This window comes from Motacilla alba, chromosome 9, assembly GCF_015832195.1.
Source record: "Motacilla alba alba isolate MOTALB_02 chromosome 9, Motacilla_alba_V1.0_pri, whole genome shotgun sequence".
Lineage (NCBI taxonomy): Eukaryota > Metazoa > Chordata > Aves > Passeriformes > Motacillidae > Motacilla > Motacilla alba.
This window is the reverse complement of record NC_052024.1, coordinates 14,316,076-14,336,547: the sequence shown is the minus strand read 5'-3', so window position 1 is coordinate 14,336,547 and position 20,472 is coordinate 14,316,076. Positions and strand designations below refer to the sequence as shown.

Genomic DNA, 20,472 nt, shown 5'->3' with positions numbered 1-20,472 from the left:
AAAGCCTCCAGTGCCGGGGGCCATCAGTGACATTGCAAGGGCTGCAGTGGGAGATGGATTTGGTTCTAAGGTTTGAAGGGAGGCACAGGTGATTTGCATCCTAATAGCACAAAACACACAGAAAAGGAGTGCTTAAAGGGCTTTTATACGAGGAGCAACAGCCCCAGCAGGATGGTCTGGCTGGCTAAAACGAGGATGAGGTGCTCTCCAGATGAGGCACTGGTCAGGAACACTGCCCATCTCTGTGCTGTGCAGGTATGTCATTTAGGGAACATCCTGAAGCTGAAAAGCAGGCAAAGGTGGATTATGTTAGTCTTCATTGCTGAGTTGCCTCCCCCAGCCCAGGGAATTATTTTTTTTATAGATAATAACCAATCATTCCCAAATGCATCACTTGAAAGGTCTTTAGGCTGCGTGCCAGGATTTTGGAGCTAATAGGGAGCCCCGGGATGGGGATGGCTGGGCTCGGTTGCAGCCTGGAGATATTTATGTGTGTGTACACACCGTATTTCAGACAGCCAAAGCAGCGTGCTCAGACTCAAATTTACCATGGAAAGGCTCTAAACCCATTTTCAAACCGGCAACATAATTTAAAAAAAAGGCCTTGCAGTGCCTGAGATGACTCAAGCAAAAGTCCTCCCTCCCCCTTCCCCCGTGTCACTCACATCTCACCTTGACTGCAGGTGGTGGGATGTGATAGATGGGGAGGAAGGGACAGCAGGGGATGGCGGCTGTGACAGCGAGGGGACCGCTGGAAAGCGGGAGGGCGGCAGCCCCGAGGCTCCTGAGGGCTCGGCACAGCCCGGAGCAGCAGCACCGGCTGCCGGGGCCGGGGGCTGTCCCCTGCCGGGGGTGTCCCCTGCCGGGGGCTGTCCCCTGCCGGGGGCTGTCCCCTGCCGGGGGCTGTCCCCTGCCGGGGGTGTCCCCTGCCGGGGGTGTCCCTGCCGGGTGCCAGCTGTGCCGCCTGCCATCAGCCGGGGCCGCTCGGCGCTCCCGACTTTGAGTCCCGGGCTCCGCTGAGGAGAAAAGCGATTTATTTCTGGGCAAACCCGTGAGGCGTCTTGAGGGACTGGTTATATCGAAAGCATCTCCTGGCGCTGCAAAAAGTGGGACAGTCTTCCTTTCCCCGTTAGGTTTTTACTGTGAATGGATGGTGAAGACAAAAGCTGTAAGTCAGCCCTTTTTCTTTCCTGTTTAATATATAAAATCTCTGCTGTTTGCGAGTCTGGTCTGTGCAGGATCCATTCCAGTGAAGGGAACTTGGCACACATACTGCAGTATCATCCCCCTTCTGCAGTAGATGTGCTGTAACAAAATGAAATTCATTGTCTGCTCCCAGCAGGAGCCCGTCCATCCATCTGCTACCTATCATTGTCTGTCTGTCTTAGGAATTAAAGCAGCCGCCTTCCTCTGCACCTGTCACAAGGAGGCAGTAATAATAGCAGCCTTTGACACGTCCAGCCCTTTTCTCTCTCCCTTTTCAAGTCTTTGTTAAAAGCAGGAATTTTCTGTGGGGAGAAAAAGAATAGACACAAACAGTGCTCACAATTGAAATGACTTCAGGGAAAAGGTTTTTCACACAGGAGAAGACATCCAAGGGACCTGGTTTTCTCTGGGGAGGGTCAGTCCCCACTGGGCCCCCTGGCTGGATGAACCTTTCTTCCCAGCTGCTGGGGGCCTTGGGGTCTGCACTGACGTGGGCAGCAGAGCCCCTGTGTATGCACAGGGTGTGTTATGCAGGAGGAAATGAAGGCATTGATATAGCCACAGCTCCATCTGTGGATTTTTTTGAAAAATGGCCCTCCAGAGTGGTGACAGAGAAGGGACCTTATTTCCAGCCCTGGTGTGCTCAGGGCTGCCCAATTCTTGGAGTTGTCAGACAGCTGTGCCTCCCACCAGCTGCTGTTCATGTGCCACAGCCACTCTGGGCTGCAGCTACAGCCTGTAGGAGATGGCTGCAGTGACCTGACTGCAAGGGACAGCTTGCAGTTAACTTGAAGTCACCAAGAAGTCATAGCCTTAATGGGAAAGGGGTGTTCAGTTGCCATCACCCAAGGCAGAGTGAACCTGCACTTCACCTGAGCGCTTTCCAGGTGAAGACAGACAGGCAGCATCTCCCACGCCACTGCTTGCTGAGACCATATGGGTGGACTGGACAGCAGGGTTGCAGTGGGGAGTATCAGGGGTGCCAAGGCATAGAAAAGAACTAGGAGACCAAAATTTAGAAATGAGGAAAAGCAAATGTCTTCCTGTCACTCTCCAGTCTCTGTGGTGAACCCTCTTCTGGGTATGAATGGGTTTTTGGGATTCTCATCTAAGGGAACAGGAAGCTGGGGCTGAAAAGGCACAGGTCAGAAAAGAAGGCTCTCAGCTCATTGCTCTCAGTAGGGAGTCCTTCTGTGCCTCAGTGCTCCTTGGTACCCTGAGCCATGTGGGCTGTGAGCTTTGGAGGGGAAAAGGAGAAACTGTCCTGGCTGTGTCTCTGGAACATGACCTACTCCTGAGTGCCACAGCTTCAGCTTGCAGGGGGTCACCCTCAGCAGATATTCTTGATCTGAAAGTTAATTTCCTCGGTTGTTCTGACATTTCAGAACTGGTTGTGTCACTTGAAAGTGAGTCTTGTTGCTGAATTTCACAGCACAGAGCTTGCAGCCTGCTCTGCCTCACTCCAAGCAGAGGCCTGCAGGGAGGCAGGGGCAGCACAGACACCCTTGGGAGGCACAGATGAGCCCTTCACTGCCTTCCTGAACCTTCTGAAACCTTGAAGACAACATGCTGGTAACAAAGCTTGCTAAAAATGTGGCATCTTAGAACAGTTGCCAGCTCATGGGGAAGCTGAGGGCAAAATGATTCTCTTGGGTTTGACTGCTGGGGTCTTGGAGCCTAAGACATAGAACAAGCCTCAGGACTCCTGGGTTTAAGTTCTGTAAAAATTTGGCTGCCTTTAGGCCTCATAAGAGACATTTAGTAACTTTGTGTCAGTTAAAAATTAAATGTATGAATTATAAGAATTTCTAGTAGAAATTATGATGGTGGCTATTAAGCAAGCAGTTCATCTTGAAAACTGGAGCTTGAAAAGGTTAGATAAACTTAGTCTGGAAGTGTACATAGATGATAAATATTGGCCATATAATAAAAAAAAATCCTGGCCTAAAAACCATATTAAAACTAAAGACATTTATATGGAGGTTTGTTTCCTTTGTGAGGTGTTAATCCTTAGGGTTGCTAAATGGTACTACATCAAACTAAAAGGTCTCGGCAGTTTGAAAAGACAATTCCACTCCAAAGAATCCAGGAACAGTATAGAATAATGCCAGTATTTTTCAGCTCGCTTTCTTGAAATACATCACTAATATACTGCATTGTAGCAAACTGACAGTCAGAATGGGTACCAGAAGGGACGAAAACCACACTGAGCCCAGCTAATGCTCTCAGTTTGGTGAGGCCTTTCCCAACAGATATTCACTTAGTCCCTCTGAGGAGCAGCTCATCAATAAACAAGCTGGCAGCTTGGCTCTGGGTCCAGTTTTCAGAGAGCTCCTGAGATGGTTCTGGAAGAACTGGGCTTGAGGAGTTGCACAGCACAAGCAGCTGTGGGCAGGTGCAGTGAACACCTCATGGCAGGTCAGGCTGTGGTGAAGCTGTGCTGCAGCTGGATGCCCTCCTGGGCATTGCTTTTTTGTCCTGGAGGAAAGCTCTGTACTGAGCCAGGCTTGCAGGGGTAAAGCCCCTTTGGAGTTCTTGAGCCAAGAACTTCACTGATTGTGGTGTCCCAGATTTCACTGCTCAAGAAATGTGTGGCTTTGTCCATAAAACCTTGATTCACTCACTTCTTCTTACCTTTAGAAGATGCAGTTCCCTCCATGACAGATTCTATGTCGGCTCTTGGCCAAGGCTCGAAACCCTTTTGCAAGACCAAGCCATCCTTCATGAGACCCTTTGGACATGTTCAATTCCCAGGCTACTAAATGTGTGCAGTGACCCTCTCCATAGCAACCAGTGAAAATGTCAATAATCTCTGTTACAGGAAACCATGGGAAATTCACCTAGGAGTGAGTACAGATTTCACTGGTTTAAGCACTAAGACAAAAGCTTCTCAAGGATCAGCCATTTCACTGCCAAATGAAAACAGCTTGAAAATATATATTAAGGACATTTGAAGAGTTTTGGTAATAAAATAAAACATTTAATAAAGAATACTTTGCAGTTCTGTATTGCCTTTCAGCAGTGATTTACCATCAGGGTGCTGCCTGGATATTGCAAAGGAAGGTTTACTAGGAATACAATAGATAATAAATTTAAGAGATTAAATCTCATCCCTGTGTGTATGTGTTAATGAAAGATCCCCATAATACTCCTGGAACACAGGAAGTATAAAAGACAATAGTGAAAGTATAAAGTGGAAATAGAATGTTGTGAGTGACTAAACTAATCAGTGCATTAATGGACAGCCAGTGTGAGCAGAGTCCTGCTGGCAGCTCACACAGATCTCAGCAAAGCTCACTGTTGTATGTGGAGAATAAAACTGATCTTGATATGAAGGGCTGCAAAATGTCTGAATGCACTTCCCTGAAATGCTGTGCATAAAATTAATTCCATCATTAATAACTGACCCATGCTTTCCATTCTGAGGAATCCAATTCACCTTCTGGCAACCCACTGACCAAGCAGCAGGATAGTTTCTGGAACAGGAGGGAAAGTAGAACTGCATTATATTGGTATGTGTTCTCTCAACACAGGGAGAGTAGGGGTAGATGTGCAGCAGCATCAGTCTTTCAGGGGAAATTGCCATCAGAAAAAGTTTGGATCCCTTAGTACCTGCAGAAACCTAGCTCAAATGTGTTGTCCAAGTTAGTTGTTAGAGGACAGAAAGCTCATGCTTTGGCCTCTGACAGCCTTTAACCCTTGCTTTTTGATTCTTCACACAGTAAGTCTACTGGAAATTGCTCTGCTTGTCTCTGACAGCACTTTCTTAGCAGCCTGGTTTTTGGGGCTTTCAGGCATTTGTGAATTGCTTCTATTCTTAACATTGCAATATATAGAACTGGAATGGGTGTCTTTCCAAATTAATCTTTGAAAGCACTGCTATGTTTTTCTTCATTTTCATCTATGTCCTTTTGGATACATCGTGTCTGAAAAGATGGGCATGTGCACATGTACGTGTACACATGTATGTACAGACTCACGGACACATATTTAACATCCAATCTGTCCAAATGCAAGTTCTGAAAAATATCAAATCTATTACTCAGAGATCATAAGAGGATTGAAATTATAAGGCTTTTTTAAACATATGTTATTTTGAGTTCAATGTATACTTGCTTCAAGCTGCTCTGTGCAACCATGGAGATGAGAAAAGTACTTTCAGAAAATGAAAGCCGGAAATTTTTGAACAGGATAATTCTAGTAGCTGGGGCGTTAAGTGGCTTATTAAGAAGTCTTGGAACTTAGACTGATGTGGCAAATTTGACAACAGTGAATAAGAAACAGGTTTGCAGAATGCAGTTGTGTGACCCTGGTTACCTGTCAGCTGGCAGAATGCAAACTCCCCTGTACAGCTCCGAGCCAGCTTCATTTCTTATGTCTTATTCTTCTGTTCATTACCTTCTAGTCCTTAGATAATGGAAAAGATGAAAGCTGGCACATTTTCTCCTTTTGAAAGACTCATGTGCAAGAATAATTCACTGTTGAAGGAAGAAGGATAACCTGGAACAAAACAGGACCAAAGCACTGGTATTTCACTGGGTCTGACCGCAGACACCTCGTCATATCAACAACTCCAGGGCATACTGGGCTAGGAAAACTGGACAAACACAGGTTACAGAACTCAAGGAGAGGGATGGGATTTCAAAGAAAGGGTGTCTGGAATTAACATCAGAGTCTGTCAAATGCTGGAGAAATCTAATCAAGTATGTAGAGAGAGAGAGAGAGAAGCTGAGATTTAGCATTTAAGGGGCTGTTTTGCTTTGACTGTTGGGAGGGGAACATGGTACTCTGTGGAATGCTCACATCAATCCAGAGAGCATCCCCACTGCAGCAAGGAAGGCAAAGCACAGGCATTCATGAAGTGTGTCTTACCTTGAATTGTTCTTTTTATTTAGTGCCAGGCAATGAGGAATGGTGTTTAGGAACCTGCAAGGAAGAGGTTCCTGAATAGCTATGCTCTGAAGTTCAGGAGGATAATGATCTAGCAAAATGTAACCTTCAGCCAGTGGTGACTTGGAGGAATCAGGAGGTGTTTCAGGCTGTCTAGTCCTGTTTCTGCAAAGCAAGGAAAGCAGTCTCTAGAAAACATTCCCAAGAGAACAGGTTGGGGTTTCTCAAGGAAGGAAAGCAAACCCACGCCCCTACCAAGACCAAGGTGGAATCTTGGGCCCCCAGCCAATGCTAACAGCTCTGTGGGTGACTTGGTGGCTGTGCCAGCTCCACACCAGCTCTACTGGCTCAACCCTGCTGCTGGGAAGGCTCCCGCAGAGTCAGAATGCAATGGTGCTGAAAGCGCCAACTCGCTATGAATATATAAGTAGCTCACTGCATTCAATTAGCAGAAAATTTGGTTTGTCTCATTGCTGAACAATTGCAATGTGGAGAAATTTAATTTTATGGTGGCTGAGATCCTTTTGTATGAAATGACAAACTAAGGAAACTCCAGCAGTACAGTTATCTATCATTAAGCTATTTTACAATTCCTTCTACTAAATAAATGGCATAGTGAAAAAATCCCTTATTAGTTTTGACAGCAACAGTTCTCTCTCATTAACATTAAAGGGTTGAAATTAGTAGTACTGTCCTTGCACTGCCTGGTCATGATGGAAAGTCTCCCTCTCAATTAATAGCAGATAATTTCACCAAAAGCCATGTTTCCACATGTTGGGATCATCAGGCACTCCCTGGCCCCTCTTCATGGCAAAGAGAAAGATGCAAGTTGCATCCAGTCTCTGTTTCCATGACATTGACTGGGAGAGCTTCAGTTTCTGTAGAAGAATTGTGAAGTGAAAGGCCTCAGGTGGGGCAGATTGGCTGTGGGAGCTGAAGATGCCATAAAATTTTCTCATTCTTCTGGTTCAGCTGTTCTGTCTCTGGAAAATACTTTGTTTCAGCCCTGTAGTTCTGGAAGAAAATATACCCTTTTGCTTCAGGGCTTCAGCAAATGTATGAAAAACCAGCTTTCAGTGCAGTTCATTCCATTAATGCTTCTTCTAAAGTGATTGGTACTGACTACCTTCCTCAGCACTTACATTTATTGTTGTTAAAGACAGGATAATGTTTCATGGTTATCTTTTTCAATACTATTACAGTGAATGTGGTGCACCCAGGCCGGGGGAATGATGAGGAGACAGGAAGATTTTCCCTGCACCTTGCAAGTTGTTTTTATAAGTAAGAGGTATTACCCTGGGTACCAGCATTTGAAAGGAGAAATTTCATTTTTCTTCACTTGTAGCTCTGTGAACAGTAAACAGCTCTGATCACCACTAATGGCTTCTCCTTTCTGAAAATCTTATCTTTAAAAAGAGGTCATGGACATCAGTCCATGCTGAAAACTTTGGATCTAAAGTCTGCTCTCTATATCATAAGTTCTGACTATTTTCTTATCCTCAATGGACCAGCCTCAAAGTTCGTCCTCAGAAGCTGTTGCAGATCTCAGCTTCCCCTGACAGCAGCAGTCGTGCAGAGCTGGTGTCCATCCACAACCAGAGAAAGGACAGAGGATCAAAAGGCTGTGCCCTGGAGGTCACATTTGCAGGAGAGGGGGAAAGACATCAGAAAAGCTCTGTGGGGTGTATCTGTGTAGGTGGAGTTTGTTCTTGCTCTGATAGCCAGCATTTAAAAACACTATTCCAAAGACGGCTTGTGCAGAAATACAAGCAAGGAGAAACCTGCCTTGAGCTAAAACTTTTCAAAAAAAGAGGTCAGAGGTGATGTTCTCAGAGTTCAAATGGGCAAGAGATTCTTTGAGAACAAAGGCATCACTTTCTGAGCAGATGTAATATTTGGTGACTGGAAGCTGAAGACATAAATTCTTGGTTAAATGAAAAATGTAAGCTCATCAGGGAGGCTAATTCAAAATTTATCTGCAGATGAGGGGAGCTTTAAGTATTGGAAGTTTTACATGAGCTCAATTATAAGACAGTGTCTGGTCATGGCTATTCTGGGTGATTTTCCTTTTTTGCTGGGCTGCACATTGGGGCAGGTGATCACATCAACTGTTTCTGTTGGGAGACTTGTGCTGGTGGATTTTATGGTGCAACAGCTCTGTGAAGAAATCTTTGAGTCACTATGGCTCTTGACAGAGCTCTTCTGCCGAGCAGGGAATGTACTTTAAATGTGCACTGAAGAACAATGAAGGTGCCTTGTTGGCAGTGCCTGATATATTAGTCTTTGATAAGGGATGCAGATCCCTTAAATTATTTAGATGAAGAGGGACGTTTGGTTTGTCTGAATGTCAAATCTCCCGGGTGAGAACAGATTCGTTTATAAAAAGAACTGCACTTAGTGTGTCTGGAGGGAATATTGATTAAAGGAAATGTTGGGAAGGAGATACAACCCAGGACAGGGTGGGAGATGACCGACAGATTAACACAGGTTAATTCTGAAAGGGAACAAGCGATGTGTTCCAAATAAAGAGCAGGGATGAAGGAAAAGAGGGAAAGCTTGCAGAGCTGCTAAATATGTCATTCATGTCTTGGACCTGTTTTCCTTCAGAGATGTGACACCACTGAGAAATTAATTGGAAAGTTCCAGAATTGTGAGGGATTTTTGAGAAGAAGCCACAAAAACCTTCCCAAACTAGGCTTGAGTCCTTATGGGAAGACCTGTTCTTGGAAGGCAAGATGTGGTTAAGTGTGGGGTTGGGTGCAAGAGAAAGGAAAATGTGAGGATGAAGGATATATGCCATGATATTTTGGAGAAACTGGGCTAGTCTGTAAATCTAACTTGCATAATTATATTAAATGTAGGATCAAAAGACCTCAAAAGTTCCTCTGTTTATCCTTCCCACTCTTTCCTGGCAGGCTGGGAAGTGCTGGCAAACTGGGGTTGGGTAGCTGTGGTGTAAAGTGGTTTAACCCATGTCACCCAGCTGATGATTTTCGGGGCTCTGAGGTAGAACCCAGACAATCCATGCAGAAGGTGACACTGGTGCTGCTGAGTTCTGAGAAGGGGGATTTCTGCTGGCTTCAGGTGTGCTTTTGGACAACACTGATTTATTACCTTTCTCCAAAGAAGGCCATACAGCTCATCTGTGACATGCAGGACAGGACAACAGGCTTGTTTGGTTTTTCTTTCCCATATTTCATGATTTCTGAAATTTTAGAGCTGTAAGGAATGTGTTTCCTAATAGCTGGATGGAAATCTCTATTTTGAAGCAATGTTACAGGTGATTAAAGGAAGAAATTTTAAATACTTGAAATTTAAAATTTTTAGTGGAGGACGGACATTTCCCCTCTGGAATTTCCTATTTAGTTTTCCTTCAAGCCATTTCTTGGCATTCCTAAAATTTTATTGCATGGAGGATATATTTGTAAAAATATTCCTATGTGAATAGGGACCATGGGAAATAACCCCTAGGGAAAGGGAAATAACCCTGTCCTCTCTGAGCACTCCATACTGTGATGTCATGAAGATGCAAAGGGAAGTCTGAACCTTCAGTTCCCTGCAGGAATAACTGCAAGGCTGAGACATTAGTCTTTTAGCCAGCACAACTTTGATCTCTGTTGTCTTCTCTGTGGATTTGTGGACCTGGATGTTTTTGTGATCCTGTGTGTCATTTGTGCAGTTTTACAGTAAGAATGTATTTTACTTCTTCTGTAGAGCAGCACCTGTCCCTGCATGTCAGGAGAGAGGAACCTTTTTGTGAATTACTTTGGAGATTTTCAAGCTGTGGTCCATGGAACCCTGTCGATCTAAAGATTAGGTTTTACAAGCCCATGGAAAATAACTTGGGAAAACAAAAGCTTCCCATCTGTAGACTCAAATTTGTGGCCCCAGGGGGGCCACATTTCCATCTGAACATTTGTAGGAGTTTACAGATGCACAGAATTTGGAAACTTCTCATGCAGAGCGATCAAAATGAAAGTTTGCAGAAGCTGCTTTAGGGTTGTAGGAGACTTGCTAGAAAACCCTTAAACCCCAAGCTCTGAGAAGTTCTGGTTTACTTTTTTTGTGAAACGAGGATGGCTGTTGTGCACCAGTGGCCTAATGAGTAAAAGCACGAATAAAGGAACCAAAATGCTCTCCTAAGGTCTATTCAAGGAATTAAAGAAAGACCTCTTGATAAATATGAATGATGTATAAAAGAGCTTTTGAGATCAAGGTCTGATTGAGCAGAATATGTGGTCAATCCTAAATCCCTTCTGTTAGAAAAGTCAAAAAGCGATTTGCCTCAAAAAAAGGAAAACTTGTGACATTTTGTTGCTACTTGGAATCATTTACTCAACTGGGTTGTTGGTTACAGTGAGGGTTGTTGGTTACTGTGGGTAAAGTTAGATCACTGATTCACATTTAAGGGACTGGTTCTTAAAATCTAAAAAATAAAAACCCCAAAATCAGCACCAAAACCCACAGCAGAGCTGAAAGAATCTTCCAGAACATTTTTCACCTTCCAGAACAGCAGCTCGAGGAAGGCCATGTCTGCAGTGTTCGAGCATGATGGAGAAGAGGTATTCAGCTGTGCTGTCATGATTGTCTTTGTGGTGAGGGGCACTCTCAGTACATGAAACATCATTACTGGAGGATCTGGGTGATGGAATATAGGTACTTGCTTTCCTGTGGAACAAGGCATTGCTCACAGCTATACCTTTAGTGATTAAGGTGTGAGATGTAATGTCTGTATTGGCATAATCTCTCTGTTTTTGTGAACAGACACATATTCTGGTCTTTGAATTCTGATTTTTCATATACATTAGCATAAATCTTCAATAACTTAGGAGATCTAATGCTTATCTTTGTGATGAAGTGTGGATTTGCTCTATAGATATTTATGAAGTTACTTTGTTTTTACATCATTTTGACAAAGGAATCAATTACAGTGAAATTGCTTTTTGTGTGTTTCTTGTTACCTGCAGGATGTATTTTCAGGGAGTAATATCACATCCTAACTAGGTGGATAAGCAGACAAGCATATTTCTAAACAGGATAAATGAGCCCTGGTGAAGCACTGAACTAACATTACATTCCTGCTTATATCCAGCTAATTCACTGCATCACACAATCTATCTCTGGATGTATGATGAGATTTTTGGAGGTGTACATAGAAGCAATTCAGTAGGCAATGTACACAAATTTTCAGCTGAGTCTAGGTGCTTAAGTGTTATTAAGACCTTTGAAAATTGCCTTTGATATTCTGAACAAAAAGTCAAAGAGGGTATTTTTACTTTTGATTAAAAATTGACTGAGCAGGTGTGAAGATATATTGCTATTAGCTGAAGGGGAAACGTTTTCTAGAAAAGCATACCATGTCTTCCTTTGTTTTTTATTTATTATTCATCTTAAAGGTTGCAAGAATAGACAGATAGAGGAAGAACGTGTTTTTTTATTACCTGAATTTAAATAGATTGCCCTATTCTCCCCACCGTGAGGAAAGTCTGTTATCTCACAATTCCAGGAGGGGCCCTGGGACCTTTGCTCTTCTTTTCCTGAATGTCTGTAACATGGTCCCCAAATGCCTGCTTCCCTCATCACAAACCCCATGAAAACCAGCTTGATTAAAGCAGTGGGGGGAAGGCAGAGCAGGGAACACAGATTTTCTTATTTTGTCCTTCTCAGGTAGCAGCTTTACACTGCCCTTCACATCAGCCAGGCAAGGCAACCAATTTGTGACTTCCAGGGACACCAGGAGGAGCTGGCAGCTGATTTGGAATATCATTAAAAGGGGGGGTGTGTTGTGGCCTCACATGAGGACAAGGGAGGATGACCTGGTGAGGGTGCCATTGACACAGAGGGATTTGGTGTGGCTCACATGGGGATGGCCTGGCTGCAGGAGGGACAGCTGCCACAGGAGGCACAGCCCCACCGGGGTGAGAAGGGTTCCAGCCCCTCTGGTGGGAATAAGCATGTTCTCCTCAGAAGGTGTCACCCTTATGATGGTCTGAATCCTGAGGTAAAAAGGTTTATTCTTCCAAAAAAGTCTTGGTTTACAACAACCATTAGAAGCCAGGTCTTCTTAACATTAAAAATTTCCATCCTTGTTTGCATTTTGCCATGTTCTTGGATGTCACAGTTGTCATGGCACCTATGAAAACGGACTCATTTCTCCTCTAGAAAAACACACCAGGATATTTTGTTCCCTCTGCACTTTGTTTCAGCTCCTGAGTCAGGGTCATTCTGGTTTTCTGTATCTGTCTCCCAGCATCTGCCTGTGCTTCTCAACACACCATTTTCCCTTCATAGAACTGTTCCATAGACACAATGTGCCACCTTCCCCCCAATGCCTGCGTGGTGAGATGAACTCCTCCAGCCCACTCTGGGAAAACTGGGCTTGGAGTCCCCATGTGCAATGTGGAAATCCAGCAAGGAGTCAAGGTCTTACCTAAGGCTTTTCTTATGTACAACTGCTTCATTCTTAGAAAGCACTCAGGGAGTTATAAATGTGGTGTGTGAGGGATAACCAGTTTTAAACACAATCCTCCACCCTGTCTCTGAATTGCATTTCCAATTGTTGCCTATAGGTGCAGTTTTGTGATTCCTCCTGATTTTCCATCTGCCTGGTTTAACATTATTGTGTGCTAGTGGGATGACCCACACTAATTGTTTTTGAATCTCTTTTTTTTTTCCTCTCTGATCCTGCCATGTGCTTTCTTGCAAAAATGAAATTCAGCTTTCTCCTGGTTTGTGTGGAAGTGTGGGTGGCTGAGAGGCAAGTGGCTCCATCTCAGCACCTCAGGCATGCAAGAACCAGAACAGGTGGATGGCAATGGCATTTAAACACAGAGGAGTAGTAGCAGGTAGTCCCTGGTGTCTGTGTTTTGCCAGACTAACATCATCCTTTAAGGACATGAATAAAAAAAATCACACGCTCTACCTGCTCTCCAAATGTCAGCCAGAACCTAGCATGGACACAGGTGTGCCAGCAGGAAAGAGATTCCACCAGCTGCTGTGTGAGGAATTGGCCTAATTAATGAGTGGTGTGGTATTCCTGCAGAGGCTTAGGATCAGCAGGGCTGTGAAGGTGAGGGAACTCAGCAGAGGTCAGCCCAGGACAGGACTGATAACCCTGCAGAAGCAGTGAAATGGGGGTTTCTCCATATTTTACCAGATCATGTTGGTATTTGAGATAAGGCAATGCTTTATTCTCTTGAAAACTCAGTCCAGCCCTTACATCTAGCATTAAATGAATATTTTAAAATCTTATTTTTGTTATAAATATGTGGTGTAAAGGCAAGAAGTTTCATCTTAGCTGCTCCTTATCACAGAAAAATAGGTTAGTGATCTCATGAGAGGTCCCTGCTTGTCTCTTCTGCTCTTGACCAAGCACTTCTCTTTTCTACTGAGCATGGTTGCAGCTGACAACACTCATCTGGAAAGGAATAAAGCAAGCTTGAAGGGACAGAGCAGGCAGTTCCCATCTGCATTCTTTACAGCAGTCCCCTGCCTGATTTCTGTGCTGTGAAGGAAGGGAATAAACACTGAATACAACAGAAGAAGTGAAGTACAAAGTGTGGCCTCTGCTCCCAAACCCTTCTCTCCACTTGATGAGAGAAAGTGTATTTCTTGAATCAACAGAGTCATGAAGACCTTGGTCCTTCAAAAAATGCCTCACAGCTCTCATCAGAGCAATGGATTGCTGCAAAAACAAGCTGGAATTAGGTCCTCTGAGGATGTTTTATTTCTGTCAATTGTCACTTTCTGGTTTACACACAAATAAAGAAAGTCCTAGGAAAATGGCATAGGACAGGAAAGCAGCTATTCTGCAGCCTCTAGAAAATTACTTCAGATGTTTTGAGGTTTTATCTTTGGTTGTTTTTGTTTTTTTTTCTTTTGGTGTGGAAAAACTCTACAGTGGGAGGGATTAGAAGAAGACTATTAGAAGCTATGTTTAGTGATGGAGATACAGACTAATTTAAAATAAGATACCAGATTAATAAAAAATTAGAAAAGTCTGGCCAAGCCTTTTGGGAGGGTTTGGGGGAGGAGGTGAGGAGGGAAGGAGTCAATCCTAGAGCAGGGATCAAAGATATGGCACAATCAGATGAACTTTTCTTGTCCTCAAGGCTTAGCTGGAAACATCTTACAGGTGTGTATCCAGCTATATTCTTTCTTTATCTCTTGCATGGTAGGACTTATGCAGGCCACTCTAATGCAGTATGATCTAAAACTGGTCTGGGACCAAAGCAGGGCTGAGCCACTCTAGTTATGTGGTAGAAAACCTCACGTTGATGCCTTGAGCTTCTGTCTGTGTGCAGAAGCCATTTAATATCTGGAGGGTACCTGCAGCCACTGGCACAGGCTGTCCCTGAAACCCTTCTGCTGCTGAAACAACAAAATGTTCCTACATCCCAGGGTGCCACAGCAAAATAAGGGTGGTCACTGGGGAAAGCAAAGGGATAAAGCAGAGTGAGGCAGTAAGGACAGCCAGCAAATAACACAGCAACATTCCACAGTGGGCATCCTCAGCACTGCCCCCAGGCTGACTCCCTGCTCCTCTTGAGATCCAGGGGAGCAGCAGGACCAGGTGGGCCATGATATCCAGGAGGAGATACAGGAAAAAATCTTACAGCCAGAGCAGCAGTATGTCAGGACAGGATGTGAAGATTAGAGCAACAAAATGAATAGCAGGAAACTGAATGTTTTAAATAAAGTTAGTTTTTTTATGGCTAAATTAAGAGCCTCTCATTAATTCTCTAGTCTGCCAGCATATGAAAACTGAATGATTCCCTCTAAAAATACCCTATCCAAAACACAATTAAGAGGCTATTAGTAGGTATGGAGAACAATAAATAATAAAGGCTGTTGATTTTAATTCTTCATAATTGACAGCTGGAAATGGAGCATTTTCAAGCTGAGTAAACTGATACCTTTAAAAGAAAAGACATACATACCTCTTTGCAGATTAATTCTAGGCTATTTGCATATTTTACCTTGGAAAGTAATCTGGGCAGAGGCAAATATGATGCTCATTTCAAAGCCTTCTGAGGAAAGGGGGAGTAGGAAGTGCTGGCTGCTGCTGCTCTGTCTCACCCACAGCAGCAGTGCTGAGCACTCTGCAGACCACATGCACACAAATCTTCTGGCAGGTAATGAAGAAGCACTGTGCAACAGTGAAATGAGCAGATGTCTGCAGTGCTGAAGGAATTACACAAAGTTTAGATAAGGTGTCAAAGATAACTTCTTCAGTCAGTGTCTTGCAGACTGTAATTTTAGGCAAGTGCAGCATAATTACTGGACAAATGTTGCAAACTAAACTTCCATGTTTTCATAAATTTCAAAATGTGACAACTGTAGCAATTTTTATGAACCTCCCATGTCCAAATTCTGCTTTCCTGGCAATAAAGCTTTACTGACATAAATTTTTCAATAAAGTAAATTTTAGAGTTACGTGTACTACTAAACTGAAATTAAAATTTCCAGGAGGGTGATTGTCATCCTGTTTCCCCCAGACATGGAACCCATACTGAGGCAGTTCTGTCTAGATGCTGCAAAGCAGCACATTAGAGTTTCATGGATTTCAAATCCCCAGCATTACCTGCTTGCAAGACCACCATAAACCTCATTCCAAGAAATGAAATATTTTAGTAGATGCAATTTATAGAATTGAACAGTAATATATATGAAACAATTAATATCAGATCACAAATATCCCTTGAGAAGGAAAAATAGAAAATCTCACACTATACACTAACTATTGCAAGTTATTTTTTGCTCAGCTTGTGAATGATTAGCAAGGCTGTAATTTGGCCAAGACATGATGGATTTATTTGTTCATTAGAAGACTTGCAATGGTGATTATGTCTTGGGCATTGGAGTAAGCTGGTTTGCTTAAATAAGTGCTGCTTTATCAAATTTATTCTTCAGTATTTCAAATGGCTTAATAATAATGAAAAAATATACAAGGCAGGTGATATGTTGCATCCAGAAGGTTATAAGGATAAAATCTCTTTCCTGCCAAAGGTGCCAGTAAGCCCTTATTGACCACTAATCCCAGATAATCTGTTTATGATCTCATTTTCCCATTTAGTTCCACACTCAGTGAGTTCAGTTGATATTTAGGGAGCTACAGGTGAAGGATGGTGATAGAAATGAGAAATGTGTATAAATCTGATCCAACAAGGAAACATCCTTGGCAAAGCCCTATGTTATTGCATCATGAATGGTCCAAAATTAAAGCAAATTCCTTGTAGGAGAAAAAGCCTCATAACAGGACAGAATTTTTCCTTTGTGTTAAAAAAAAAAAAAGAAATACAAAAGTAATTCAAAAAAGAACACCCTACACCAGAGAAGAAAAGATTAACCAGATTGTATGATGTGTTTTCTTGTGAATTTCAGAAAAAACTGGCATCTATGAAGGCACTCTGCTGAGGGATTCTAGCTGCAGGGTCCCCTCTATCCAGCACCAGGAGTGGCAAAACCCCATCCTTGCCTGGACTCAAGGATCCAAACATTTGTATTTCTTTCCACTGAAAAGCAAGGTATATTATCTGTTTAGTTCAGATATCTGAATTTAAGTCAAAGGGATAGCAATCTAGTAGTAGACATATTCACAGCCAGGAACAGGAGATGAAAGGGTTGCCCTTCTTTTTCCAGAAAACTTCAATATGAGGAAGATAATTGATTATAAAAGCTGCCAAAATGATTTGAAATGATGGAATTTCAAATCTGTTGAGCAATTTCTTTCTGAAAGACTGAGTAGGTCAGAATTACAGATGTGGGAATATCTTATCTCATTAAAGTCCTCCCTATTCTTCAAGACCCTGCATATGCACAATTATATATTCGATTTGCAATTGAATTTAATTTACATGCTTAATGATCCAGAAACACAAGAACACAGTTAGAGGCGAATAGAAAGTTTGGCAACATTCTCAAAATAAAAATGGTTAATCAATCAGATGCCCAGGTTACGAGAAGGAGGAAAGAAAACAAGGACAGGCAATGAGTGTTGAAATAGAAACAGGGTACAGACCACTCTGGGAGCAGATAATCAGCAAAAAAAGGATGAGTCCAAATAACGCCTGAAAAGCAAAGTCAGGCTAAGACCTTACAATTGGTGCAGTGTAACAATGACTCAGAGCCCTGCTGTGCCTCAGCTGCCCGGTTTGAAACTGAAACAGCTGTATCATTTTGTTTATCTGAAGAGTGTCAAGCCTTAGCTCAAGAGTTTTATAATTTGGTTGGTGTCTTTGAACCACAATGCAAATATGGTTCAAACAACTTCACACAAAGCCTGGCACGAGTCTGTTTTTTTCTGGATAAATTTCAAATGATGTAGAGCAGAAGTTCCCCAGTGCCTCCTGTAGAAACATTCCTAGGATGCATTGCAAGAGCCAGGAATCTGGGGGAATATGAGCTCTAAAGGAAGACCATGAGCAGGTTGCATCAATGCAGCAATCAGGGAGTGAGGAGTGAGAGCGTCACCTTCTCAGGGAGGGCTGCAGCAAGGGCACACCCACAGAGCAGGTCTGCACATGCAGGAGAAGCAATGTGATTTTAATATGTTTAGGGAATCTCCAGAAATAAAGATAAACAAGGAAGAAGAACCTTGGCTGGAGATAGAATCTGTTTACTAGATGGCTGCTGATGGTGCACGAGAGTGTCGTATTACCTCCTATGGGAAGAAAAAATTTTCTTTAATTCCAGTTAACTATGGGAGTATTTAAGCTTTTGGTTAGTTTATAGCCTTCAAGATTTGGGAGTGAAGCTTTTAAAAGAGGGTACCAAAGGCTAAAAGCAAGGAAAAGGTAAAAATTACCCAAGTGTTTGCTGTTGTGACAACTTCAACCCAACGTCATGTACATTACAACAAACATTTGGGATATTTTAGGTTAGACAACCCTGCAAGAGCTGGAGTAAAGTTTTATGGTACACAAGTTCAGTCTCACTCCAGCAATCTGTGGACCATTAATGTCTTCCCCAGGACAATTAAGGCACCCAGGAGATGTTGTGCAAACTCTGATGAGAAACTGAGCATGGGATGGCAAATCCTTTAGTAGTGAACGCTGAAGGACAACACCAGGACACAGGAAGAGAAGAAATACTTGCACTTTATTGCTGCTTTCACGTGCTAAATCGGACTTTCTTCTCTCTTATTGATTTCAGAAAATGAACTCCTGATATACTGCAGGCTAAATGAGAATAATAATAAAAAGAAGTATTTCTTACAGCTATGGAACTACTATGCTGTACTATGCTGTAATTTTAGGGATGCTATTAAGTGTTTGATTGGTGGCATAAAGTTACTCTTTACTACATCCATCATCAGAGTTTCTCATGCAGATGAGAAGTCTTTGCTTAAAAAGTAAGGGGACTAGAGAGCAACAGGAAGGATCCAGACACCAAACATAATTCTGTTGAGAACAGGTTGGAAGATTTATTCCAAGTTCACTTTTCCCTCCTTGTGAGCTGGACATCTGGCTCCAAACCTGGGCCAGGTTGCTGGGCCGCCACAGAAACTGCAGAGGAGCTTGGTGGAGTTCAGGGTCAAGAGACAGCTGGGTCACAAGACAGCATGACAACTCCCGGGGTGGCAGCAATATTAAAAAAAAGCTGAGAGGCTTTTAAAGAGAGTTCCAAAACAAGAAAGTTTCAGAAATGGTCTGTGCAGGAAAATATTGGCTTTACCAGACCTTAAAGCCAGACCTTAGAAGTTTCAGAGGACTGTGAGGAGCCTGCTTGTGTCAAGACTCCTACTGAGAAATCGTTTGATCTCCAGTGAACAAAGTGTGTTAATATCCTGCGTGCTCCTTGCGGGATCTCTTTTGCCCTGAAACACTTTGAATTTAGAAGGGATTTCTGGGCACTAGGCAGCACTCTCACTGCATCCAGCAGCAGCAGTGACTTGCAAACAGTTCAACCAAAGACTGAGGTGAGAAAGAATCTTGTGTGATCCCATCCTCAATCTAGAAATTCAGCTGAAAGAAAACATGTACTTGGCAGATATGGTTGAGTCTACATAGTAAACACCTTCATAAAGCAGCCACTCATCTCACTTCTAAGTGACAGCTACATTTACTTCATTTAAAATAGAGAGTTTGGGTTGAGGCACACTGTTGGTCTTAAGAACAAGTACAAATAACCTGCAAGCTCCCTTTCTCCAAAGCTCAGATCATTTATTACTCTAGGTTGCTTGCATTATGGTGGCTTAACTTCCCCTTCATTGTAGATTTTATTTTCCCCTTTTTCTATATCCTATCATTCCAGGGGAGCAAGAAGTTAAAGGGAGCCAAAGGGAGAGATTTCAATAAGATCACATCTGTTAGAGGGAGAAACATTGCTGGAATATTGTCTCGTCATTTGCTAGATGGTGTTAATGAAAACATTATGCAAGTTGCTGTGGGATAAGAGAGGCTCATTGCAGATGCAAACAGATGTTTCAGTACCAAAGTAAAAATGCTGGGAATAATTTTAGCTGTAATTAACGTAGTGCATTTTATAACAAATTTGTACCTTTAAGAGAGTCTTGAAGCTGTAACCTTGAATTATATGATTGTTTTATGACAGATGTCAGTGGAGCACTGTGGAAATTTTTTCTAGTAAGGATGAAGACACCACTCTTTATGTGTCTTTGAAGGGGCTCCTGTGACTATTAGTGCAATTGCTCCTTTATTGGCATGGTCCCATTTCATACTAAAAACCACTTCCCTCTGCTGCCTTCCCAGCTCCATGATCACTTCATTCCATAACTTTCTGCAATAATGCTATTGCTGAGGAGAGATTCCTTCCTGCTTTCACCTGGTGGTCAGCTCCTGCCCCAAAACCTTGGGTCTGAATGAATAGCCCTTATAATTTCCATGCTGTCCAGCAGTAGTGGCTCTTTTCTAGGGTATCTCAAATATTGAGAGGGTTGAGTAATGTCATTTATAGGCTTGTGGTGAGAATGAAGACATGAGGAGCTGAGTCCTTTGCAATATATCATTTGCCCCACAAAGAATAATGGCCACTCTGAGCCTGTGGTGTGAGCATGGCTGTCCCCCATGTCAGAGTACACCAGCCTCACTAAGGTCAGCGAGAGATCCTTGCATGAGTAACCCCCAGGGATGTGCTCACTGTGCCAAAGCAAAACGGATGTGCTTTTGTGCTAGGAAACCACAGCTGCCTGAGTTATTGTTGCAGAGGGTATATCCTTGTCAGCCTTAATAGTAATTTATATTCCCAGGTCAGGCATTTACAGGAAGTCAGCAGTGTCAGTAGGGGATGAATCAGCAGAAGCTGCTTTTTGGAAAGTAACCTCTGGAACAGGTCTGACAACCAGTCTCCCTCAAACAGTTATGGCTCCTGATGGACTCAGAGATGTTCTGACAGCCACTAATGAGGATGGGACAA

General features: G+C 43.0%; 1 long non-coding RNA gene across 2 annotated transcripts in view; it reads left to right on the top strand.

The window, feature by feature from the left end:
* The first annotated feature begins 298 nt into the window (after positions 1–298).
* LOC119704528 overlaps positions 299–20,472 on the top strand; it is a 119,754-nt gene continuing 99,580 nt past the window's right edge. For both annotated transcript variants that reach the window (XR_005257988.1, XR_005257987.1), the window contains exon 1: positions 299–1,168. This is a non-coding gene — a long non-coding RNA (uncharacterized LOC119704528). The remainder of the gene's footprint in view (positions 1,169–20,472) is intronic.